This window comes from Phyllobates terribilis, unplaced genomic scaffold, assembly GCF_046119375.1.
Source record: "Phyllobates terribilis strain yellow unplaced genomic scaffold, ASM4611937v1 Scaffold_34__1_contigs__length_13252353, whole genome shotgun sequence".
Classification (NCBI taxonomy): Eukaryota; Metazoa; Chordata; class Amphibia; order Anura; family Dendrobatidae; genus Phyllobates; species Phyllobates terribilis.
Window position 1 is genome coordinate 2,084,025 of NW_027362794.1, and position 27,431 is coordinate 2,111,455.

The 27,431-nt window shown below is 46.2% G+C and overlaps 1 pseudogene; it reads right to left on the reverse strand.

The window, feature by feature from the left end:
* Positions 1-658: 658 nt before the first annotated feature.
* LOC141180627 (UDP-glucuronic acid decarboxylase 1-like) overlaps positions 659-27,431 on the reverse strand; it is a 113,558-nt pseudogene continuing 86,785 nt past the window's right edge.

Consider the following 27,431-nt stretch of genomic DNA (forward strand, 5'->3'; position numbering starts at 1 on the left):
ACATTGAGGAGAACAAAGATAAGGTTTAAGTAACAAAAAAGACAAAGCTTTCCCACATGTTTTCCCACTCTTCAGGAGTATATCTAAATTGGCAGTATGAAAGAGTGGACCCTTACAAGACTGCCCCAATGTAATGCATAGAGTACATACCATATTAATGGACCTACCATATTCTTTAAACATATATAAATAAATTGGCATTTTTATTTCCATGTCTGCTTCAGCTTCAAAAAGAAACTAGTAATTTAAACCCGTTGTATTCGGCAGAGTCTGAAAGGACTAAATGGTGATTCTTAGCTGGCCCCACCACCAGCAATAGGGCTGACCTGTCCTCAGACAGTTGTCAAAAACAGTCACGGCAAGATATATAAAATGTGGAGATTTCCATGTATTTCCTACTCTACTGTACATAGAAAGACATCTTTAAAAAGTGCAAGGCAATGTTTGCAGTTCTCAAATGTTATTAGGCACATCCATTCCTTTAAAGCAAGCTTCATAGGGAAATTCCAGTTTTATTCTTCATGATAGCCCCTCAGAAGTCTCTATTTTCTTGTAAAAGAAACAAGGGGAAAGGGAGAACAAAAATTACATCCTGTAAACCATCAAGATAGCCCCTCTTCTTCACGGAGTGTTCAGTTATGTCGCATTCTACCTTTATTTATTCTCTCCGGTTTTGGCTTGGGTATATATTGGTTATTTGCTTGGTATTCAAGTTCTTTACTAAAGTAGTGAATTGTTTTATTCAAGCCTTCCTCTAGTGGAACCTGAGAAGAGAGAATAGCAAGAAAAACCATGTTACCGTAGCTTTCTGAACTTACACCAAAGTCAACAAGAACAATCTAAAAAAAAAAATAGATTAATAGTATATATATGAAATGATATAATATATAACTAGTGTTGAGCATTCCGATACTGAAATATCGAGTATCGGCCGATATTCGCGGTATCGGAATTCCGATACTTAATTCCGATACTTTTACAATATCGAATACCGGAATCGGAAGTTCCCATAAGGCCTGCGCTCTGCAGTGTCTCTGAAGTATGACAAGCTGGATGGCAGCGCTCAGCTGAGATCCAGCCTGTCATCAGAATGCCATCCCAGCGTGGGAGAATTCTCCTGATTGTTTAATAGCCGGCGGGCGGTAAAAAGCCGCCGGCTTTTAAACAATCACACAGCCCCATACTGCTTCCCCGCAGCCTCCCACCCCGCAGCACCAAGGAGCGGGGAGCGAAGGACCCGGGCGGGGAAGCCGGCAGTGAAAAGACTTCACCGCCGGCTTTCCCGTTCTGTGCTGCGCTTTCCCGCCGGTTATTTCAAATGAACAGCTGAGGTATCAGGTGATGCTGATCAGCTGTTCATTTGAAGTAGCCGCGGTGCCCTCAGAGGGTTCACGTGAGTTCATGCTTGACTGCATTGCATGAACTCACATGAACTTTCCCACGGCCGCACAGGTCAGCCCGTCATGATTGGTGTGTGTGGGTGTCTGTGCGTGTGTCTGCGAGTGTGTGCGGGGTGTGTGTGCGGTGTCTGTGCGATGTGTGCGGGTGTGCGCGGTGTCTGTGCGATGTCTGCGGTGTCTGTGCGATGTCTGCGAGTGTGTGCGGTGTCTGTGCGATGTCTGTGAGTGTGTGCGGTGTCTGTGCGATGTCTGCGAGCGTGTGCGGTGTCTGTGAGATGTCTGCGAGTGTGCGGTGTCTGTGAGATGTCTGCGAGTGTGTGCGGTGTCTGTGCGATGTCTGTGAGTGTCTGCGGTGTCTGTGAGATGTCTGCGAGTGTGTGCGGTGTCTGTGCGATGTCTGCGGGTGTGTGCATGCAGGCAGACATAGGCCAATGTGACACTACTACTCCCATCGGCCTATGTCTGTCCCCTGTCCACTCGTGCCAGCAGGATCAGCTCGATGGGAGCAGTAGTTACCATCAGCCAGATCCTGCTATATAAATTTCCCTACTGTGTCCCCAATAAATTTTAAATACATTTCATTGGTGGCCAGTAGTTACCTACAATAAATTAGTTCATACATTACCTGTCCCCGCCGATCGCCACCTAAAATAAAGTAAAAAATAAAAAACTACACCTATACTCACCTAGACACCTAATTCCCCGAAGCCATCGATCTCCTGTAATAAAATATAAAATAATAAACCACAACCTTATCCTTACCCCTCCGTAGTAGTCCACGAGTGTCCCACGAAGATCTCCAGTTTAGAGCAGCCACATAGAATGTGACCGCTCTGAACCGCTGCCGCCGCTAGAATGATGGGGCCGTAAAGCAGCCCCGTCATTGCATAAGCGGGTTCGCCGGAGTTCAGGCAGCGCTGCTCCGGTTAGCTCCTTTACGGCCCTGCTGTATCGTGAGAAATTCCCACGGTACAGCAGTGCGGTAAAGGAGGTCTCCGGAGCTGCGCTGCCTGAATGCACTCCGGTGACCTCAGTCAGTGGCTCCCGCAGTGTGAGCTTACAGCAGCCATGCACAGCTGTCACCATCTCCAGATGTGACAGCTGTGCATGGGAGATCAGCGCAGGAACGTGGACAGGTAACTTTTTTTTTTTTAGTAAACTAAGAATTAAATAAAATTGTGTGTTTTATTTCAAATAAATTATTTTTTTCTGGGTGTAGTGTGTTTTTTCTTTTTAACACTTTGTAGGTTAGTAATGGGGGTGTCTTATAGACGCCCATCATTACTAACCTGGGCTTCATGGCAGCTGGCGCTGACATGAACCCCAACCCTATTACCCCACTGCCACCGCACCAGGGCAGCGTGGAAGAGCGAGGCTAAGTGCCAGAGTTGGCGCATCCTATGGATGCGCCATTTCTGGGGCGGCTGACGGCTGGTGTTTCTAGCCTGGGAGGGGGCCAATATTCATGGCACCCTTCCTGGGCTATTAATATCAGCCCCCAGCTGTCTGCCTAGCCTTTGCTAGCTATTAAATAGGGGGGACCCCACGTCATTTTTTTTGGGGGGGTCCCCCATTTTAATAGCTAGTAAAGGCTAGGTATTCAGCTGGGGGCTGATATTAGTAGTCTGGGAAGCTCCGTGGGTATCACCCACTTCCCAGGCTTCAAACATCTGCCCCAGCCGTCTGCTTAACCTCCGCTAGAGCCTAAAATCATGGGGAGCCCCACGCCAATTTTTTTTAAATAAATCCTTTATTTTAACACTAAATGACATTTGAGGAGTTAATAAAGATGCAGTCCCTAAATTATTATTTATTTTTTAATTGATTTTTCCCAAAAATTTTGACGTGGGCTTTGCCATATTTTTCTATGCCAGCCAGGTACAGCATCCAGCTTCTATGAATGCGCCATTTTCCGGGGTGGCTGCGGACTGCAATTTGCACCGGGGGGGGGGGGAGCAGAAAGCTTGGGCCTCCCTGCGCTGCAGATTCCAGCCCCCAGCTGCCTAGTTGTACCTGGCTGGACACAAAAATAGGGAGAAGCCCCACGTATTTTTTTTTTAAATTATTTCATGAAATTCATGAAATAATAAAGAAAGAAAGGGCTTCCCTATATTGTTGTGTCCGGCCGGGTACAAATAGGCAGCTGGTGGTTGGGCGCAGCCCGTTCCTGCCTGCTGTACCTGGCTGGACACAAATATAGTGCGAAGCCCCACGTCAATTTTTTTTTAATTATTTCAAGAAATTCATGAAATAATTTAAAAAAAAAATACGTGGGGCTTCGCCCTATTTTTGTGTCCAGCCAGGTACAACTAGGCAGCTGGGGGCTGGAATCTGCAGCGCAGGGAGGCCCAAGCTTTCTGGGCCCCCCCACCCGCTGCAAATTGCAGTCCGCAGCCGCCCCGGAAAATGGCGCGTTCATAGAAGTGCCATCTTCTGGCGCTGTACCCAACTCATCCAGGGCCCTGGTGCGGTGGCTCACTGGGTAATAAAGGGGTTAAGGCCAGCTTGGCATTATCAGCTGGCCCTAAGCCCGAAATTCATGGGGTCACGCCAATATTAGACATGACCACCATGAATTTCTAGTAAAGTATTTAAAAAAAACACAACACCCAGAATAAAGTCCTTTAATTGAAATAAACACACAATTCTTTATTGTTCTAAATTAAACTATACTTACCATCACGCCCATTCCAGCTGAAGCCAACGATCTCCTGCAATAAAAGTAAAATAATAAAGCAACATCATCCTTACCTTTCCATGGTTCCCACGACAGCTTCAGCTCTGCTACATCGAGATGACAGGCTGGACCGCAGCAGAACGCTGCCATCCAGCCTGTCATCCCGCGGACACTGAGAAGCGCAGGCATGCTTGCGCTCCTCAGTGTCTCTCTGTGACGGCATAAAGATGAGCCGAGGTCATGTCCAATGAACTCGGCTCACCTCATGCACGTCACTGACAGCGTGGGAAAATTCTCCTGCACTCAGCGCTTCAGCGTGAGAATTTTCCCACGCTGTCAGTGACGTGCATGAGGTGAGCTGAGTTCATTGGACATGAACTCGGCTCATCTGGATGCCGTCACAGAGAGACACTAAGGAGCGCAAGCATGCCTGCGCTTCTCAGTGTCTGCGGGATGACAGGCTGGATGGCAGCGTTCTGCTGCGGTCCAGCTTGTCATCTCGATGTAGCTGAGCTGGAGCTGTCCTGGGAACCATGGAAAGGTAAGGATGAGGTTGCTTTATTATTTTTCTTTTATTGCAGGAGATCGTTGGCTTCAGCTGGAATGGGCGTGATGGTAAGTATGGTTTAATTTAGAACAATAAAGAATTGTGTGTTTATTTCAATTAAAGGACTTTATTCTGGGTGTTTGTGTTTTTTTTTTAACTTTGACTATGGGGTTAGTAATGGGGGTGTCTTATAGACGCCTCTCCATTACTAACCTGGGCTTGATGTCAGCTGGCATTATAAGCTGACATCAACCCCAACCCTATTACCCCACTGCCACCGCTACAGGGCAGTGGGAAGAGCGAGGCTAAGTGCCAGAGTTGGCGCATCCTATGGATGCGCCATTTCTGGGGCGGCTGACGGCTGGTGTTTCTAGCCTGGGAGGGGGCCAATATTCATGGCACCCTTCCTGGGCTATTAATATCAGCCCCCAGCTGTCTGCCTAGCCTTTGCTAGCTATTAAATTAGGGGGGACCCCACGTCATTTTTTTGAGGGGGTCCCCCATTTTAATAGCTAGTAAAGGCTAGGTATTCAGCTGGGGGCTGATATTAGTAGCCTGGGAAGCTCCGTGGGTATTACCCCCTTCCCAGGCTTCAAACATCTGCCCCAGCCGTCTGCTTAACCTCCGCTAGAGACTAAAATTAAGGGGAACCCCACGCCAATTTTTTTTAAAATAAATCCTTTATTTTAACACTAAATGACAAGTACAGTAATCAACACTGTCACTGTACTTCTTATATATGTGACTGACATGTTTCTATCTATCTAATCTATGTATGATTCTCTATTCCTTATATTCTAAATTGTCGGGTACAGATGCTGAATTGCCGGCCGGCTTTTTTAAAGAGACGGTGCATGAAAACACTATTATATTTTTAAATAAATCCTTTACACTAAATGACAAGTACAGTAAGCAACACTGTCACTGTACTTCATATATATGTGACTGACATGTTTCTATCTATCTAATCTATGTGTGAAGCTCTATTCTTTCTGTTGTAAATTGTCGGGTACCGGTGTATGCCGCTGATGAATTGCCGGCTTTTCGCGTAATACATTCTACATTATTCTTAGTTGTTTTACTTCATGTAGAATTAACCTACAAGGAAAGAAAGGGTTTATTTTCATTCCGATATTTGTGTCCCATTGACTTGCATTGGTTTCCGGTATCGGAATCGGCGATATCCGATATTTTTTGGGTATCGGTCCGATCCAATCCGATACGATATTTCCTGATATCGGAAGGTATCGCTCAACACCATATATAACACACATACAGATATATATTTTTTTACCTCTACTGAGGCAGTGATGCTATGATTAAACTCCAGTATACATACCACAGGTTCCCATCCAAGTAGAAGCTTGGCTTTCCTGATATCTGGTTTTCGCCTTTGTGGATCATCTTGAGCTTCTGAAAGAAACTGTATTTCTCCACCACTATAATGGAAGAACATATACTTAATAGTGGTTTGTGTTTTTTTTTCCTTCTTTGAACCATTAAAAAAAAAAAAAGATTATTGACTTTGGCGCTCCATGGCATCTTAACCAGCGCAGCACGATCTTCCTCGGTTGACACTCGAATGCCGGCATCTTGCGATTAGTGGACCCCAGCAATGTCATGAAGAGCATTTTACCATTATATGGCAGGGTCTATGTAATCGCAAGAAGTGCCCATTATGTTGGCATTCAAGTGATGGCCCAGGAAGTTTCCTCTTCCTTGGGATGGCAGCCGCAAAGTACAAAAAGTACCTTGGAACAAGGTAGTGAAAATCTTTTTGCTCATCTTTATAAGTCATAGAATGTTAAGTGCAGTATCGTAGTGTCCAATGTTTGCCATGGGTAAAAAATAAAAATATGCCTGGCCTATGATGTTCTCCTACCAAAGCCTCATTAAGACGCCAATTTAAACACGAAAAACACTGATAGAACTTGTACATATTTTATAGTCTACGGCGCAGTTCACATGTTTGTATTTTGGGGCAGACCACTGCAAAATTACCCAAAGTCTTGTCCGATTTTGATCAAGTTCACAGGTCAAACTCGCCAAGTCTATGGGTCCATTAAAGAAAAAAGAAAACATATCACATGTGCTTGTTTGCTTATAGAAGCCCGAGACACCAAGTTTTTATTTTGCTTTTGCATATGAGAAAACAAAAAACTGATGAAGCTGATGGTAAAACGGACACGGACCAGAACACAGATGAAAAATTGTTCAGTTTTTTTGGGTATGAGAAAAATCATCGTCTGAATGAGCAATAACACATGTAAGTATAATGCATGAGAAGGACAAGTCACAAATGAGGTCCAGCAGCAGCGTGGTCACAGTGAGGGCACCTGCTCTATTTTCCAGACGCCAAATGGATATGGAAGAGCAGTTTCCATTTAAATATCAAGAATGGAGACTACTTTTTTTTACTTATTTATTTTTTACTGGAGAGACTATTTTTGCTGTAAAAGTTCGGGAGTTGCAGCATAACCAAAATATTTTTGTAAAAAAAAATACTCTGTTCATTATCAAAATTGTGTGATAAAAAGAGAAAAGAAAATACAGTGGTCCAGTGGGTGGAGTAACTCATTCATTGCCAGTATGTCTTGAATAATTAGACCGTGAAGGCCGTCAATCACGGATCAGACCAGCCCCCGTCCCTCTAATCCAAGAACAAGCAAGAATTTAAAGGGTTTTTCTCAAGAGCAAGTGTTCATTTTAATCATCTTGGAATAATAACAATTCAATGTATTAAAATAAAATGTTCCTGCGCGGAGATAATCTTATAAATTGTCCCTTGCTGTGTCTGACCTTGCAGGAGCATGGTCTGATCATACCGCAGCACCTGGCTGGGGGAAAAAAAAGTATGTGGACATTACAACACGAGATTGCAAATGATTCTCTGAAGTAAAACATTGTTTAAAAACAGGCAGTGAAATGTTTTACCTCAGAGAAAGAATCATCTGTGATCTCGTGCTGTAATGTCTGTATAATCTTGTGCTTCCTCCCCTGCCCAGGAGCCATTACACAGTACACAGCAGGGGCACATTTATAAGATCATCTCCACACAGGAACATTTTATTTAAATACATTCAATTGTGGAAATTATTATTATTCCAAAAACTCTTGATTAAAATGAACTTTTGTTCGAGGGAAAACCCCAATGGATTTACTTTATACTGTATCAAATGTCCAGTATACAGCAATCTGCTCAGATGCTCCTTGACCATAACACAATGCCAATAGATTTCAGAGCATTTTCATGGGGACAGGTTCCCTTTCAATAGGAAGATACGAGCTGCAAGGACAAATAGTGACAATTGGAAGAATACATTTTCATTTAGACAGTGATGTAGCAGAACATGCCTAAAAAAATACCATTTACATGTTATGTCAGTAGACATTTATAGACTGGGATAAGGCAATTTTACAAGCCAACAAGACTGCATTGCCATTGGGTGAAGATATAAAATCAATAAAACACTTGTAAGAAAAAAAATTTGGTATCAATACTAATCACAGACCTTTATCAGCAATTCACGCACAGTACACAATTATCCACCTTGTGATTACACATCTAATAAACTATTGGCAGGATTTCTCAGGGGGGCGAGAACTCACCAACAAGTTGCTTAATTAATCTGGCAAATTCCAGGATGGTGTGCTCTTCTGGGTTTCCAGAAGCATACAGTCTAGATCACGTGAAGTCATTATCGGTCTTTACTCCTCTTTGGTCAGACCTCATCTGGAATACTGTGTACAGTTTTGGGCACCACATTTTAAAAAAGACATAGACAAACTGGAGCAAGTTCAGAGAAGAGCAACCAGAATGGTGACTGGTCTGCAAACCATGTCCTATGAGGAACGGTTGCAGGATTTGGGAATGTTTAGCTTGCAAAAAAGAAGACTGAGAGGAGACTTAATAGCTGTCTACAAATATGTCAAGGGCTGTCACATTGTAGAAATGTGACACCCCAGGGGTCTGGTTGCCACAGTGATAGAGATATTACGTCTGAGAGCAGGTGGGAGGTCTCTTGGTCAGGGATCCTATGCATGCCACACCTCCTGCCCAGTCCTGGGAGGGGAAGAACTTCCCCTATATAAACCTAGGGCTGAGGCAGGGTTAGAGAGTAGAGAAGAAGTAGAGACAGAGAAGAGCAGCAGATATAGGAGAAGAACATCAGGAGCTCTGTGGGAGCAGTGCTATAAGGAGTCAGGGGCTGGCAGCTGCAGAGCTCGCCCTGACTGAGAAGCTATCACCGGACCCGGAGTCCGAGGCTGTGGGGACTAATCTTTACCCAGCAGCAGAAACCGCCCGGCAGGGGATTTCAGGTCCTCTGGCCAAGAAACCCGAAGGCACGGTCACACGCGTGGGACCAGCACCGCCGTCGTGGAGCGGACGCCACTAGAAGGCCCCGAGTCACCGGCCATACGGGTGAGCACCACACGGTACACTCAGGGACGTGGGCTACTTATACCCGCCTCTAGCAAGGTAGCCAGAAGAGTACAGTCAGTTTGGGAGGCCTACAACTCCGCCTGGCCAGGGGAGATCCCATCTGCTCAAGGACTGACCAGGCCCCGATCGCTAGCCAGTACTCCGGGAGGGTCTATCTTTATCACCAGTAAAGACCCTGAACTACACCGCATCGTCTCTGAGTGATTCCTGATACCCCCATCATCCACGTCGGCTGCCCTGAGGCCATACCCCTCCCGTTGGGGGTGATACTACCACGCTGCACAATCCTACCACCGGCCTCAGCGGTCTGCCCTGCAGCGGCAGCTCCTTCGCTGCATTCAACGGGTGGCGTAGTCGTCCAACATCTACCGCTAATACAACGCCACTTAGTCTGACTCCCTGGGCACGGACCGGGTCACCGCCACGAGACTACAACCCTCAACAGATCCGGCTCCGGGTAAGCTCCTGCATGCGAAACGCTGTGCGACACAGGCCCAGGTGCGTCAACACAGGTGCGTCAACTTTTGGCGTAGTCGGCAGGATTCCGTGCCCGCAACCACCGGGTACTGCGTGCCTGAAAAAGACTGTTCAAACTTACCTGTGGTGAAGATTCCCGCCATCCGGCGCCATCTTCAGCCTTCTTCCCGCCATCGGTGAAGATTCCCGCCATCCGGCGCCATTTTCAGCCTTCTTCCCGCCTTCCGTGGAGTTTTCCCGCCATTGGACGCCATCTTGAAGACGTCGCGCGGGAAGAAGAGGGGCGTGGACTCCGAAAGCGCGCGAGAACTGAAGCCCCGCCTCACGTCCGGACGTCGCGTAAGGTCCTGGAAGGAGCCCAGCAGACGCCGACGTCACAGGAGCGCGACGGAAGGTCCTCAACCTTGACGATCTACTGCGGAGCCGCGGCCTACGGAAGAGGATCATCGCAAGGTAGGCCACGGTCCACTAGGGGGGAGGAGGATGTCGGATACGGAGGAGAGCTTCACTGCCTCAACCCCCGCCAGCGCCACCGCTGCTGCAGTCATGCCTTTCACCATGCCCTATATCCCGGGAGCGGCCTGGCTACCCCAGTACTCAGGGGAGTCACATACCCTGCATGACTTTAGAGAAAAGCTGGATAGCCTCTTCCAGGTGTACCCCCTCACAGAAGAGCAAAAAGTGAGCATCCTGGTGGCCCAATTAACTGGGGCAGCCCGAAGGGAGGTAAAGTCCTGGCCACCTGGGGGGAGGACTGTCGCAGGGATACTAACCCGGCTGAGGGACACCTTTGATACCCGCACCTCAGCCGAGATCAAGCTTAGATTCTACGGGTGCAAGCAGCGAGCACACGAGAGTATAAGGGACTATGCCCTGAACCTACAAGAGGCCCTGAGAGCCATTAAGCAGACCGACCCTGACGGCGTGGGAGACGAGGACAGGCTGTTGACTGAACAATTTATAGAGGGTTTATATTGCAATGCCCACCGAACCCAGTTGCGGGCAATGGCCTTACAGGACCCTCATCTGGGATTTGCACAGTTCAAGGACAGAGCCATCCGGGTGCTCCGAGAACCGGCACCAGGTGGCGTTGTGACCCACAGACGCCCCACTACCACTTACCACCAGGAGGCGGCACCCTTGTCGGCAGGGCCTGTGGGAGCTGATGCGCAGGCTTTGAACAATGACCCGGCTCCAGACCTACACCATCAGGTCCAAGAGCTAGCTAAAAGCGTTGCTGCGCTAACCCGAACTGTGCAGTCTTTACAGGTTTCCACTCCAGGGAAGATCCAGCTGGCATCCGGACCGGAGGACATCCCGTGGCGTCGACCAAGGAGGACCCCACCGGCCAGAGGGAGACCCAGCGACCGATACAACGAGGACGGACGACCCATCTGCCGCCGCTGCAATCAACCCGGACATATGGCAAGGTACTGTCCTTTAAACTGGCACAACCTGGGGTAGAGGGCCAACCCCCAGGAAAAAGATCACCAGGCCCATCGAACTGGCGCGACAAATATGTGGGAGGACGTCCAGTCTTACCCGTGGTACTGGATGGCATTCCTATGAGTGCCCTACTGGACACCGGGTCACAGGTCACCACCATCCCGTACGTGCTCTTCAAGCAGTACTGGAATGACTCGGATATCACCCGCTACCCTGACGACGACTTGAGTATCATCGCCAGCAATGGTCAGCCCGTGCCACAGATTGGATTTAAAGAGGTGACCATTAAAATCGGTAGAGTCGAACTGGCAGCACAGGGACTGATCATTGTAGACATTGACAAACACGAGAGTCACCCAAAGATAACTCTAGGAACTAATGTAATTGAAAATTGTCTTGCAGAGGTGATTTTCCTTTTACAGCAGGTTGCCAAGAACGCCAGCTCCGGCCAGCAGCGAGTGCTCCAGAAAGAGATCCGGGCACTGATGCGACGGCAACAGCTAGAACTCTCCGGTGGTGAGATTGGTAGCGTGCGAATGTGTGACCCTTTCCCTATTGCCATGCCCCCGAAAAGTGAAATGATGATTTGGTGCCGGGCAGCTATTGGTCTGAGAGGTAGAGATTACCAGGCAATGGTAGAACCAGTTTACTCAGACAGTAGGCCCACCATTTTGACAGCACGGGGGGTGGTCAATGTACGCCATGGGAGGGTGCCCGTTCGCATAATAAATATCGGGAAGAGGGAAGTGTACCTGCCCCGGTATGCCACGCTAGCCAAATTATATACCATTAACCAAAATGCTATACAATCTGTGGAACCCTTGCCTCCATCTCACCCGGAGGAAGGTAACGGCTCTAAGAAAACAATGGAGGACTGGTGTCAGCAACTACATTTGGGTACTGACTCCACTCCCTCACACCAGAAACAGGGAGTCTATCGGGTGGTTCAAGAGTACGAGAGAGTGTTTAGTAAACACCCGTTAGACTTCGGGCGAGTCAAGGGGGTAGAACACCACATCCCCACGGGAGACCATCCTCCCATAAAAGAGAGGTATCGACCCGTACCCCCTGCACACTACCAACACGCCAAGGGGATGCTTAGAGACATGAAGGAGGCTGGGGTGATCAGGGATAGCTGTAGCCCCTGGGCAGCTCCACTAGTCTTAGTCAAAAAGTAAGACAACACCATGAGGATGTGTGTAGATTACCGGAAAATCAACCGTATCACACACAAGGATGCGTACCCCTTACCAAGGATAGAGGAGTCTTTGGCTGCTTTAAGATCTGCTAACTTCTTCTCTACCTTGGATCTCACTAGTGGGTACTGGCAGGTTCCTGTAGCAGAGGCGGACCGGGAGAAGACCGCATTCACCACCCCGATGGGACTTAGCGAGTTTACCTGTATGCCGTTCGGACTCTGCAACGCACCAGGAACCTTCCAACGATTAATGGAGTGCTGTCTGGGCCACAGAAACTTCGAGACGGTCCTGTTGTACCTGGACGATGTCATCGTATATTCTAAGACTTATGAGGACCACCTGAAACACCTGGCGGAAGTGTTCGAAGCTCTGGCAAGCTACGGCCTAAAGGTGAAACCCTCCAAGTGTCACCTCCTGAAACCAAAGGTGCAGTACCTGGGACACGTGGTGAGCGCTGACGGAGTGGCTCCCGACCCTGATAAGATCACCGCAATTAAGGAATGGCCAAGTCCCTCCAGTGTAAAGGAAGTGCGGCAGTTCCTCGGGTTGGTAGGCTACTACCGCAGGTTCATCCCCGGTTTCACCAAAAAGGCAGCTCCTATGCAGGACCTCCTGATAGGCCAGTCCCGGAAGGCCAAGAACCAGAAGCCGCCCTTCAGATGGGAGAAGTTGGAAGAAGAGTCCTTCCGCCAGCTGAAGATGGCCCTCACGGGGGATGAAATCCTGGCGTACCCGGATTACAGCCAGCCCTTTATCCTCTACACCGACGCAAGTAACATCGGGCTAGGAGCCGTGCTGTCCCAGATCCAGCAGGGGAAAGAGCGAGTAATCGCTTACGCCAGCCGAAAACTGCGACCCACCGAAAGAAACCCTGAGAATTACAGCTCATTTAAGCTAGAGTTCCTGGCAGTGGTGTGGGCAGTCACCGAACGCTTTAAGCACTACCTCGCTTCTTCCCGGTTCGTCGTGTACACGGATAACAACCCGTTGACACACCTGGACACAGCAAGACTCGGTGCCCTAGAGCAGAGATGGATGGCCCGTCTGTCCAACTACGAGTTCACAATCAAATACCGGGCAGGACGCTCCAATACCAACGCGGACGCCCTGTCCAGGATGCCAAACCTACCGGACGTAGGAGAAGATCCAGAGGGACTGGAAGAAGTCGAACTCCCCGCGTTCCACCGTCATGGGACTATGCAGTATTCCCACCGGGTAAGGAGTAAGCAAGCTGCTACGTTTAATCCCTTGCCTCACTACAACTGGGCGGAAACGCAAGACAGTGACCCTGCCGTCCGACTGGTGAAGGAGATGCTGACTCGGCCAGAGGCTCACCTTGACCCAGACGCTCCGGAGGAAGCCAAGCAACTGTGGGCTGAGAAGAGTCGACTGTTCCTTTATAAGGGGAAGTTGTGCCGCCGAATGGTTAACTCCCGGACGCATGAACTAATCTGGCAAGTAGTGGTGCCACGGAGAGACGCAGCCGTGGTGATGGAGGCATACCACGACGGGGCTGGACACTTCGGATGGAAGAAGCTGGAGTTCCTGCTGCGCGGGCGGTTCCATTGGGTAGGCATGAGGGGAACCATCGAGAGGTGGTGCAGAGACTGTGGCCCGTGCAACCTGAGGAGGAAGGACCGTGCCAGCCAGAAGACTCCCCTGCAGTCCATCGTCACCCGGCAGCCGTTGGAACTGGTAGCCTTGGATCATGTAAAACTGACCCCAAGCAGAAGTGGCTACGTCTACGCACTAACCATCGTGGATCACTACTCCCGGTTCTTGGTTGTCGTCCCCGTCAAGGACTTAACAGCTCGAACAGCAGCTAGAGCCTTCCAGCAGCATTTCTGCCGTCCACACGGGTACCCAGACCAAGTGTTGACAGACCAGGGACCTGCCTTTGAAGCGGAGGTCTTCCAAGAATTCTGCACTCTGTATGGCTGCCGGAAGATAAGGACGACACCCTATCATCCGCAAACTAATGGACTTTGTGAGAAAATGAACCAGGTGGTGATAGATCTTCTGAAAACATTGCCCCTGGAAGAACGCAGTCTGTGGCCTGAGAGGCTGCCCGACCTAGTGGACCTATACAACCACATCCCGGTAGGTTCCACCAACTGTACCCCGGCTTACCTGATGAGGGCAAGACCTGGGAAGCTACCTGTTGACCTGGAGATGGGAGTCCTGACACCCGAGGACACTTTACCAGAAGCAGACTGGGACACAGAGAGGCAGCAGCAGTACCGGAAAGTACAGGAGAGCGTGGAGCGAAGTCTCTGTCAAGCTAGGGAAAGACAAGAGAAAACTTACAACCAGTGTGCTCCCGCTGTTCCCCTGGTACCCGGAGAGCAGGTCTTGAAGAGGAAAAGGCGGCTCCACAAGTTGGACGACCAGTGGGAGAAGGACCCGTACATCGTACTGCCCTCAAGCCACGACAACCCAAAGGTCTGTACCATCAGTAAAGACGGAGGGGAAACCACAACCATTGTATCCCGGGATCACCTGAAGAAGTGTCCCGAACAGCTACGGAACCCTGAAGAGGAACAAGAAGACCCTCGACCCGTAGAGGAAAGGGAAGATATGGTTAGTACTGTGCTCGGAGACTTCCCTCGGTCTTGGACTCAAGTCAATGGCGCAGTTGTGGTACCCGTACTCACCTTCCTCCAACCAGCATCCCAAGCACCTACGGAGCAACAGCTAGAGCTGGAAGAACAGCCGGTCCAGGAGGCAGAAGACCCCACACCAGCAGACCAGGAGGATCAACCCTCTGCTTATAGTGAACCTGCCATGCCTCTAGTGAGCCAAAGGGCCCGTGGACAGCTGCCCAGTTTACCCTTGACAGTTCCTACACCCTGTAGTTCGGGGCTAGACAGTCAGCTCCGTAGGTCCACTAGGGCCACTAGAGGCCAGTTACCCGCACGATGGAGGATTTGAAGTGTATAAGTTGTTTTATTTATGGTTACCTGTTTTTCTTGTTGCTTGTAAATAATTATGTGTTTCTAGTTATTTTTAGGAGTCCTTGGTGGATTTACCGGGAATCCTTGTACAATTAGTTGGAGCGTAACCCAGGATGGACTAAAAGACTGATAAGGACTCGGGGCAGGACAGACCCCTACCTGGTTACGTCTCCCTGTTTTGGTGAAATGGACACCTTTGTTTTCTTCAAAACTGCACCCGGTTGCGGACACGCCGTAACCATCTTTATGTGTTTTTCTTATTGTATTATTATTGTTTATACCTTGTTATGTTTTTTCTAAAAATATGTTTAGTCCCGGAGTACTAAAGTTCACTAGGGGGGAATGTGACACCCCAGGGGTCTGGTTGCCACAGTGATAGAGATATTACGTCTGAGAGCAGGTGGGAGGTCTCTTGGTCAGGGATCCTATGCATGCCACACCTCCTGCCCAGTCCTGGGAGGGGAAGAACTTCCCCTATATAAACCTAGGGCTGAGGCAGGGTTAGTGAGTAGAGAAGAAGTAGAGACAGAGAAGAGCAGCAGATATAGGAGAAGAACATCAGGAGCTCTGTGGGAGCAGTGCTATAAGGAGTCAGGGGCTGGCAGCTGCAGAGCTCGCCCTGACTGAGAAGCTATCACCGGAGTCCGAGGCTGTGGGGACTAATCTTTACCCAGCAGCAGAAACCGCCCGGCAGGGGATTTCAGGTCCTCTGGCCAAGAAACCCGAAGGCACGGTCACACGCGTGGGACCAGCACCGCCGTCGTGGAGCGGACGCCACTAGAAGGCCCCGAGTCACCGGCCATACGGGTGAGCACCACACGGTACACTCAGGGACGTGGGCTACTTATACCCGCCTCTAGCAAGGTAGCCAGAAGAGTACAGTCAGTTTGGGAGGCCTACAACTCCGCCTGGCCAGGGGAGATCCCATCTGCTCAAGGACTGACCAGGCCCCGATCGCTAGCCAGTACTCCGGGAGGGTCTATCTTTATCACCAGTAAAGACCCTGAACTACACCGCATCGTCTCTGAGTGATTCCTGATACCCCCATCATCCACGTCGGCTGCCCTGAGGCCATACCCCTCCCGTTGGGGGTGATACTACCACGCTGCACAATCCTACCACCGGCCTCAGCGGTCTGCCCTGCAGCGGCAGCTCCTTCGCTGCATTCAACGGGTGGCGTAGTCGTCCAACATCTACCGCTAATACAACGCCACTTAGTCTGACTCCCTGGGCACGGACCGGGTCACCGCCACGAGACTACAACCCTCAACAGATCCGGCTCCGGGTAAGCTCCTGCATGCGCAACGCTGTGCGACACAGGCCCAGGGGTGCGTCAGAAGGATCATCTTTATTCTCATTTGCACAAGGAAAGACTAGAAGCAATGGGATGAAATTAAATGGGAGGAGACACAGATTAGATATTAGAAAAAACTTTTTGACAGTTAGGGTGATCAATGAGTGGAACAGGCGGCCACGAGAGGTGGTGAGTTCCCCTTCAATGGACGTCTTCAAACAGAGGCTGGACAGACATCTGTCTGAGATGATCTAGTGAATCCTGCTTTGAGCAGGGGGTTGGACCAGATGACCCAGGAGGTCCCTTCCAACTCTACCATTCTATGATTCTATGATTCCCTGTGGAGAAGACAACAGCAGATTACAGCTTTAATTGCAAATTGTAATTAATAACCTCAATGCGGAGATGAATTTAGGATTGGCTTACGGTTCTTTAAACTCCAATTACTTTTCCAGGTGAAATGGACAATCATGTACAAAATAATGATATTGTAGAATAGTTTTACCCTTCAGCAAGTCACGTGCCATTCAATTCAATGTGTTGCCTCCCTATCATACCAATGTGGTTCCATGCTGCCCTGGCTTTAGGCTATGTTCACACTGCATTTTTGCAGTGTTTTTCCCACACAGAAATGGGCCAAAACGCTAGTGAATTCTTCTGCCGCTAATGCAATGACAATCCTGAAGTGCTGTGCACATGATCAGGAATTTTCCTGGCAGGATTTGCATTGCACTTAAATCTGCAGCATGTCAATTCTTTGTGGGGTTTTGCCGCTTTTTTCACCCATTGAGTTGAATTCAGTCAAATCTGCAGCAAAAACGCAGGTATAAAAATATTTGCGGATTTGCTGTGTATTTGATTGACTCCATTTAAGTCAATGGGTCAAAAAGATGGCTAAAGCACACAAAGAATTGACCGCGAGTCACATGCGTCAGCTGATGAGAGACTACTCCTCCCATCAGCCTACAAGAGAGCAGGCGCCGCTGATGGGAGAAGTGGTCTCATCAGCAGACGCCTGTGCTCAAAGTAAAAAAAAAAAAAAAGTTAAAATAAAATTGATATTAAAATAATATTATACTCACCTATTCGCCGTAATCTCGAGTGTCCCATGGCGATCGGATCACCCGGCAGCACTCTATACACTGACAGGAGCGTAATCGCTCCCGGCAGTGTTTAGCGCTGATCTGCCAGGACAGAGGTCACATTAGTTCATCAGCTGATGAGCTCCAGTGACCTTACTTACGACACAGAATTTTCTCACACAGCAGTGGTGCAGTAAGTAAGATCACCGGAGCTCATCAGCTGATGAACTCATGTGACCTCTGTCCCGGCAGCTCAGCGCTATACACGAACACAGGAGTGATTCCACTCCTGTATCAGTGTATAGCCTGCTATCCTTTAGAACATGTGCATCAGTGATTGCTGATGTGACTGCTCTAGAACTGACCCAGATCTTCATGGGACACTCTGGATTATGTCATCACAGCGGACAGGTGAGAGATATGATTGTAAAAAAAAAATAATGAAAAACAGATGACAATGGCTTCAGCAGATTAGGCGTTAGGCGAGTATACTGTGTTTTTTATTCTTAAATAAATGATTAAAACAGTGTGGACTTTTATTTCAAATAAAGGATTTTTTTCAGGCCGTGTGTTTATTTAAAAATCTTTACTATGGGGTTAGTAATGGGGGTGTCTTTTAGACACCTCTCCATTACTAACCTTGGCTTCATGTCAGGTGCCGATACAAAGCTGACATGAACCCCAACTCTATTACCCCACTTGCCACCGCACCAGGGCAAGTGGGAAGAGCGAGGCTAAGAGACAGATTTGGTGCATCTTATGGATGCACAATTTCTGGGACAGCTAAGGGCCAATATTATTAGCTTTGGAGGGGCCAGTATCCATGGCCCCTTCCCTGGCTATTAATATCATCTCAAAGCTGTCTGTTTAGCCTTTGCTGGTTAGTTTTTATAGTGGGACCATATGTGTCAATTCTTTTCAGGGGGACTCCTGTAATCTAGCCAGTAAATGCTAATCAAACAGCTGTGGGCTGTTGTTAATACCCAGGGAATATTTTCAGCTAATGGATCCTTCCCTGGCTAGTAATATCAGCCCTCAGTAGTTGGCTTTCCCTCTGCTGGTTACAAAAAGGACGCGGGAGCCCACAGCATTTTTTTAATTTAATTCATTTTATTTCATAAACTCACCCGCAGCATGTCAATTTCTGTAGCTGTAGATTTTGACCGATTGAAATGTCATTACATGTGGTGGATCCGCATGTACTGACAAAACTGTGGCATTAGGGGTAATGGGATTAAGGGGTAATAGGATTAGGTGTTGCTGACACCAAGCCCTCGCTTTAGTAAGGAAGAAGTGTCAGCCAGACACCCTCATTACTAAACCTGTAAGTAAAGACTTAAAGTGTTTTATTCTCAGTGTGTGTTTATTTGAAATAAAACAGACACATTCTTTAATCATTTAAATTAACCCAATATACTCACCCCACGGTAATCCAAGGGTTAAAGCCATGTCCCACGTTTCTTTTTTCAAATATCTCCATTTAGCTCCAAAAAGCATTCATTGCTGCACAAAGACTCTTAAAAAAACAACAAACACAAAAAAGCAATGTTTTTGCTGCCACGAGATGCAGAAACCTTGCAGAAATTTCTGCAATCAAATACTCAACGTGCGCACATGACCTTAGAGTCATTCAGGGCATGTCAATCTACATCAGTCACAGCATAAATTGACAAGCTGCATATTGCAAGTCCAATTTACACTACAGATATTCTTAATAGCTCAAATGTGGCTGTGATGCATTGGAAAGGGGTGAAGTTTAGACACAACCCTAAACCACTTGCAATGCACTGTGTAAGGAAAGAATGCTGCAAAACAAGAATGCTTTAACGAAAAAAAAACAGAAGTGTGAATAGTTTATTTTTATCAATTAATACAATTAAAAGTGAATGAACAAATGAGCAGTATAAATCAAATCAATATATTTGATCAAATTAAAGTGGGGAGAGAAAGATAGGTGTCAGCAGCAGTTACAGACTGCATGCTTGCTAGGCAGAAGCAACTAAGTTATTGCATTTCTTGTGCAATCATTTATGTAAAGGGGGGGGGGATTTTTTAACTGTGACTGTATCTCACAAAGTGCACATGTCACATTTTAAATTAATGGGGGGCAGTTTTGAAATATATGGCGCATGACTCGGCACAATCCAGACAGAATGCTGTTGCTTCTAACAGCGACACTGTCAGTTTTAGGCCAGGGCTCCACTATCAGTATTCGGTCAGTATTTTTTCTCAGGAGTGGCAGCCAAAACCAGGAGTGGGTGATAAATGCAGAATTGGTGACTTGTTTCTATTATACATTTTCTCTGATTGTTCCTCTCCTGGTTTTGGCTCCCACTCCTGAGAAAAAATACTGACAGAATACTGACCAAATACTGATGGGGCTGTGGCCTAAGTCAGTGATCTGCAAAGAAATATGTCTGATCACAAATAACCAAGAGGGATGAGTTTTGGACCTTTAATTTAAATAAAAAACATGAAGTCTGTCAGTGCAACAGCCCAATAACAGCCTATTTAATAAGTTACCATCAGTTTATATGTTGAGGTCATGGACATTACTAAGGCTGAGACTGTGAAATAGTTAAAAAGATTGCATACAGTCCTATGAGACTTCAGATTACTACACACGTCTTTTCAGCGCAATTGAAGGCTTTGCTGCACATCGCAATACTGCAAACTAATGTATTTTGTACTTTGTTGGTAGCTGGCTATTTATGTTTTTTTTTCCTGGAGATAGCATTTTTCAAAAAATATTTCTCTGAATTACATTTAATAAGAGAGTAGATATGTTCCAGTCACATCCTGCCCTTTTATACTTTTAAGGTTAGAATTACAAATGCAATTTTTTTTAAAGCAACATCCAGGAGTAAAAGGAAGGAAAGACTGACGTGAACCTGGGATTAAAATCAGAATGATTTTGCCAGAAACCTGTCATAAAAACAAAACAAGCAGCCCCAAAAATAGTATTTTATAATGTTCAGAAAATGTTGTCACTGTTATTTTGTGTGACTTCCGCATATATACTTTAAGTGATGAAGTATTACAGCAGAATGTAAATATAAACCCAGAAAAGGAAACTTACCAGATTCACCGGACTGCTGACATTGCTGTTCATTAAACCCACAAGCCCATTAACCAGGTCACTAGTAGAGAGAAGAACCAGTACATTGTTAAGGTGTCTTAAAATCTGCCATTAGCTACTACGCTTTGGAACTAAGGTCTGTTGGTTTTGTCTTTCGTTAAGTGGTTGTCCGGTCTTCTCATGAAAGTCGGCAGTCCTCTATGTGACCTCAGACCAGACCTCTGAATCTTATCGGTGAGTGTACCACACGCTGTCAAGATTCTACTGGTGTGGTCAGTGACAGCAGGCAGTAATGTGACCGTAAGTAAGCGATTTGCATACTTCCGGCCACATTCTGACAAGACGTGCTCGGCCTCGCTCAATTAACATGTATTGGGGCCGAGCAGCTTTTACTAGCATATGACTGCATGTATGCAAAACTTATACTTTTAGTTATGTGACTGCCCGCTCTCGCCAGCGACACCAGAGAATCGAGATTGCAGACTTCTGAAATCTTACAGCGTGCGCTATCACATAGAATGACTGCAGCCTTTCATCAGAGGAGCAGACAAGTCCTATAACTAATACAAGTATATTGTATTGTCATAATGTGGCCTAGGCTGGTTATATTCAGCACTGCAGGCTGTGCACAAGGCATGACGGAGTCCGCCTCTGTCATCAATTTTATTACAAGTCTGCAGTAAGGGTGAGATCAGACAAAAGTGTGGACAAAACTCTTCCCAACAGCAGTGACCAATGGCTACAGGATTTGTTAAACTAAATTTTGTGGCCTTTGGCCACTGAAGGTTGGAAGTGTTTGGGTCGCACCGTATGCCAATTAATCGGTCCAGGAGTGAGATCAGAGATAAGCTGCCTAACTAACCCTTAGAAGGCAGTGAGACGACCGTATAAATCAGACTGCAATGCATGGAGTGGCCAGCTGGTCTCCCATATATTTCTATGAAGCGGTCACGCCTGGGTCAGGAGATCCTCCGGCCAGTCCATGCATTTCTGTCTGATCTTGGTCTGATTTATACAGTAGTCTGAATGCAGCCTTCAGGAAAGAAAGACCAAACACAGCAAGGTCTCACAAGTAAAGCAGACGGCAGGAAAGAAGAGTTTTGGTCATTCATTATTTAGGCTACATTCAGACAAAAAAAGATCAATAAATGGGTCCAACAGGTGTCACCTCAAAAAACATGAACGGGACCCTCTACATATCCCACAAAAGGAGAGCAGAAGGAACCAAGTGACAACTGAATGAATCATACAAGAAATAAAGGTGACATTCAGACAAAGTGGATTTGTTACAGATTCAGTGGGTACAATAACTCACATGTAACAAACTAAAATGTAGCAGCATAAAATTACCTGGAGATTTCTGGCAAGATTGGTTTTAACTAATCCCTGGGGCGCGTTTATATAATCTTCCTGGCGATTTTGGATCAGAAAACGTCAGAAAAATAGTTTCTCAAAAATAGGAAAAGAAAAACAAAAACACAAAACTATGTCACTCACCCCGTGACTAAAAAGTTATTACTTTATTACATCCGGGCGGAGGAGACAGAAAATAGAGCGACGTCCGTATCACAATGCCAAGCACTTCATGCAGGCTGAATTTAGCGCATGGAGCGTGAAACAGCCGCCGCTCTTTCCTGTCTCCTCCGCCCGGATGGAATCTAGGAATCATTTTGAAGCCATGGGGTGAGGGCCACAGTTCTTCTCTCTTCCTATTTTTGATGTTGCCGGTCTCCTGTTCAGCACCACATGTGGCTATGTTATGACTGACTCAGGAATTAAAAAACGGTTACACTTTATACCAAGAATCAATAGTACACGTAAGAATAAGCATCTTTGTAATATTTCTTATCAGAGAGATTTGCTTCTTGCTCCGCCAAAATTGTTAAGTCTACCAAAATTCTGAATGTAGAAAGGAGGAGCTGGAGATAGAAGGAGAGGAGGAAGGAGGAGCTGTATTTCCATAGAAGCACCGGCCATCTTCTCTCAGGAATGAACACTCGCCCTCACTGAAGACACATTTTACCTCAGAATTGAGAATTTTGATAAGGACTGATCAATTTTGGCAGAGAAAGAAGCAGATTTCTCTGATAATACTTATTACAAAGTTGTTTATTTTCATGTGCACTATTGATTTATGAAACAAAATTAAAATGTCAGTTACGCTTTAACCCCTTACTTACCGGGGACGTATTAGTACGCATATTTGCGTACCCCCCGTTCAGTGAGGGCTGCTGCGCTGAGCCCTCACTGAACGGAGCACATATCAGCTGATTCTTACAGCTGACATGTGCCTGCAACAGCCGCGGGTGGAATCGCGATCCACCCGCAGCTGTTAACATGTTAAATGCCACTGTCAATCTCCGACAGCAGCATTTAACGCGCGCTTCCGGGTATCGCGTCATAAGCCTCGCCCACCGGCGACCCCGTCATGTGATCGCGGGTCGCCGATGGGCGTGCATGACAACCCTGTGGTTGTCATGATCTTGTCGCTATGAGCGCCACCTAGTGGTCGGCGCTCATAGCACAGGACCATTTCTGCTGCATGCAGGGGACCTGCTCGTCCCCTGTATGTAGCAGAGGCGATCGGACAGTTGCTGCGTCTAGTGTCCTATGGAGACTATAGAAGCATGCAAAAAGTAAAAAAAAAAAGTTTTTAAAAAAATATAAAAGTTTAAATCACCCCCCTTTCGCCCCATTCAAAATAAAATATATAAAAAAAAACCCCACATACACATATTTGGTATTGCTGCGTTCAGAATCGCCCGATCTATCAATATAAAAAAAGAATTAATCCAATCGGTAAACGGCATAACGAGAAAAAAATTCTAAACGCCAGAATTACGTTTTTTGGTCGCCGCAAAATTGCAATAAAATGCAATAACGGGCGATCAAAACATCGGATCTACCCCAAATGTTATCAATAAAAACGTCAGCCCGGCACGCAAAAAATAAGCCATCAACCAGCCCCAGATCACGAAAAATGGAGACGCTACGGGTCTTAGAAAATGGCGCTATTTTTTTTTTTTTTTTTTACCAAATTTTGGAATTTTTTTTCACCACTTAAATATAAAAGAACCTATACATGTTTGGTGTCTATGAACTCGTAATGACCTGGAGAATAAGAAGAGCAGGTCAGTTTTAGCATTCAGTGAACGTGGTAAAAAAATAAAATAAAAAACAACTGTGGTATTGCACTTTTTTTGCAATTTTACCGCACTTGGAATTTTTTTCCCGTTTTCCCGTACAGGATATGGTAAAACTAGTAATGGCGTTGACAAGTACAACTCGTCCCGCAAAAAATAAGCCCTCACATGGCCATATTGACCAAAAAATAAAAACGCTATGGTTCTGGGAACAAGGGGAGCAAAAACGAAAATGCAAAAACGGAAAATGCTCCGGGGCTTAAGGGGTTAACCCCTTCATGGCACTGGCCGTACATATACGGCGCTGCAGGAGGTGCGTTCCGACAAAGCGCGGTGTACGGCAGGACGATCGTGTGGGCTCATACCGATGGCCGGCGCAGTTAAACGCGGGCGTCAGCTCTGTATGAGAGCCTACACCCTGCGGCAACGCCCACGATTGGTGCTAGCACCGATCAAGGGCGTTTAACCCCTCTAATGCTGCTTTCAATAGTGACAGCGACATCGATCGGCAAAGCAGAGAGCTCCCTCTGCTCAGATCTGCACAATGCCGCTGAACAAAACGCAATCAAAAAGTTGAAGGTAAATAAAAATTTATCTTGTCCCGCAAAACACAAGCCGCCATACAGCTCCAGCAACGCAAAAATAAAAAAGCTATAGCTTTCAGAATACAGAGATGCAAAAAACAATTATTTCTATAAAATAGTTTGTGTAAACACTGGAAAAAAAAAAAAAGAAAAAGAAAATGTTGTATCGCTGTAATCGTACTGACCCGAAGAATAAAGTTATCTGATCACTCACCACACTGTGAATGGCAAAAAAAAAAATCCCAAGAAACAAATTTCTGTATTGCTGGTTTTTGTTCATTATGCCTCCCAAAAATTGGAATAGAAAAACGATCAAAAAATGTTGTGCCGAAAATGGTATTAATGAAAACGTCAACTCGTCCCGCAAAAAACAAGCCCTCACATGACTGTCAGACGAAATATGGAAAAATTATAGCTTTCAAAATATGGTGATGCAAAAACTTTTTTTTTTTGCTAAAACTAAAGTCTTTTAGAGTGAGACGGCACCCAAACAAAACAAAAATATATAAATCTTGTATCGCTGCAATTGCACCGACCAGAAGAATAAAGTCGTCTAATCAATTATATCACACGAGGAATGGCATAAAAAATAGATACAACCAATTCTTCACCTGCTGTTGATTTGTTCATTTTGCCTCCCAAAGATCGCAGTAAGGCTCAGCTCACATTTATCCTTCACACTGCACTGAGCACTTACACCAGGATTTCTGTGTGAATATCTGAAATACGTGATTTAGATGAAAACCCCCACGGAAGATTCCCTATAGTGAGGCAGATGGAGGCACTCTGGCCTATGATCCAGCAGTGCCAGTTTTTTTAAGCGCATACACATAAGCGTGGCCAACCACACAGTTTTGTGCACTTCTGAAAAGGACACCGCTGAACAGAGGCCAGACGGAGTACAGAGTAACTCTGCTGCCTCTTTATAGTGAACGGATCAGTCGGGGATTTCATCAGAATCACGTCATTCGGAGATTTAAATGGAGACCCCGATGCAAGTGCACAGAATAAATGTGATCCCAAATATTATGTAAAATGTTCCCAACAAAAGCTTCAACTCAATCCAAAAAAAAAGCAAGTCTCCACTCAGGTAGTCATCTGTTAATGGAAACATAGGGAGCTTTCACGTTACTAGTAGCACAAAGGCTCTGGAAAAGTGCTATGGCTCTCTCCACCCCTCAAAAGAAATCCAGCAAATTCTGTACTCCCAAATCCTCATGCTGCCCCCTCCTTTCTCAGCCCCACAGTGTGCCTAAACTGTAGTTAGCATTCACATTTGGCATTTCTGTAGCGATGGGAGCCCGCTTAATTTACAGGGTACATGTCTCCAGAAGCCTGAGCTGGGCACAATGTGTGGGTACTGCAACGTACTGGGCACTACGACGGCAAATTTCACTCAGCAACATACACTGCTGCTCGTTTCTGGCAAACATTCATGGAGTCAAATTTGTGACTTCACCTGTAGATAAATTCCCAGAGGGGTGTAATTTCCACAATGGATTCATTTGAGGGGGATTCTGCTCTTCTGGCACATAGGGAATTCTGTATATGGAGTCTGCAAACTATTATACAATATTTTGTTCTCCAAGAGTCAAATAGCGCTCCTTCCCTCCAGCGTCTCGTCATATGGCTAAACCACATATGGGGCATTGCCCAAATTCAGCAGAAATTGTGTGACAAATTTTGGTGCCATTTTTACCAATTTCCCCATGTGAAAATGTAAAATCTGGAGCTAAAACAAAATTTTTGTGGTAAAAAAGTAATTATATTTTCTTTACTGCCCAATGGTATAAGGTTCTGTGACACACCTGTGGTGTCAATTAATCTAGGCGTGCATCAATCATATTAATTGAGAGGTATAGTTTGTAAAATGAGGTCTATTATGGGGGGAGGGGGGTTTGTTGTTCTGGCACCTTGGGGGCTCTGCCAATGTGACATGGCACCCTCAAACCATTCCAGCAAAATGTTCACTACAATATGGTGCTCCTTCCTCAAGAGGGGTAGTTTCCAAAATGGAGTCACTTGTGGGGGGTTTCTGCTGTTTTGGCATGTCAAGGGGTCGTCAAATGTGACATGGCATTTGCAATCTGTTCCAGCCAAAACAACAGAATTCAATTAGGGCTCCTTCCCTTCCCAAACAGTAGTTTTCCACCACATTTGGGGTTTTGGTGTACTCAGGACAAGATTTCACAACAGACTGAACTGTCCATTTTCTCCTGTTACCCTTGTGAAAATTAAAAATTTGGGGCTGAAGTAACATTTTTGTGGGAAAAATGTATATTTTCATTTTCATGGCTCAGCGTTATAAAATTTGGTGAAGTACCAACGGGATTAAGGTTCTCACTACACATCTAGATAAATTCCTTGAGGGGTGTAGTTACCAACTTGGGGTCACTTATGGGGGGTTTCCACTGTTTAGACACATCAGCAGCTATGCAAATAGTACATGGCGTCCGCCATCTATTCCAGCCAATTTTGCTTTCCAAAAGTCAAATTGGCGCTCCTTCCTAACCAAGCCCCGCTCCCAAAACAGTTTTCACCACAAAATTTGGGGCTAAATGAACATTTTTGTGGGAAAATGTAAATTTTTTTCCTTCCACATTTCTTTAATTCTTGTGAAGCACCTAAAGGTTAATAAACTTCTTGAATGAGGCATTGAACACCTTGAGGGGTGCAGTTTTTAAAATGGAGTCACTTGTGTATTTTCTATCATATATGCCTCCCAAAGTCACTTCAAATATGATGTGGTCCCTGAAAAAACAAAACAACCCTCTCCCCCAAATGTTTCAATAATCATGCTGATTTAAAGTAAAGTAGACATGTGAAAAATGTTCCATATTAACAATTGTGTGTTTAAGGGCATAAAAATTAAAAGTTTGGAAATTGGGCAAAAAGTGTGAACATTTTGCAATTTCCGATATTTTCACAAATAGCGAACAAATTTTACCACCATCATGAAATACAATGTCACGAAAAAACAAAACAAAAAACAATCTCACAATAACTGAGACCCGTTGAAGCGTTTTAGAGTTATTACCACATAAAGTGCCACTGGTCAGAATTGTAAAAACTGGCCTGGTCATGAAGGTGAAAACAGGCTGGGGA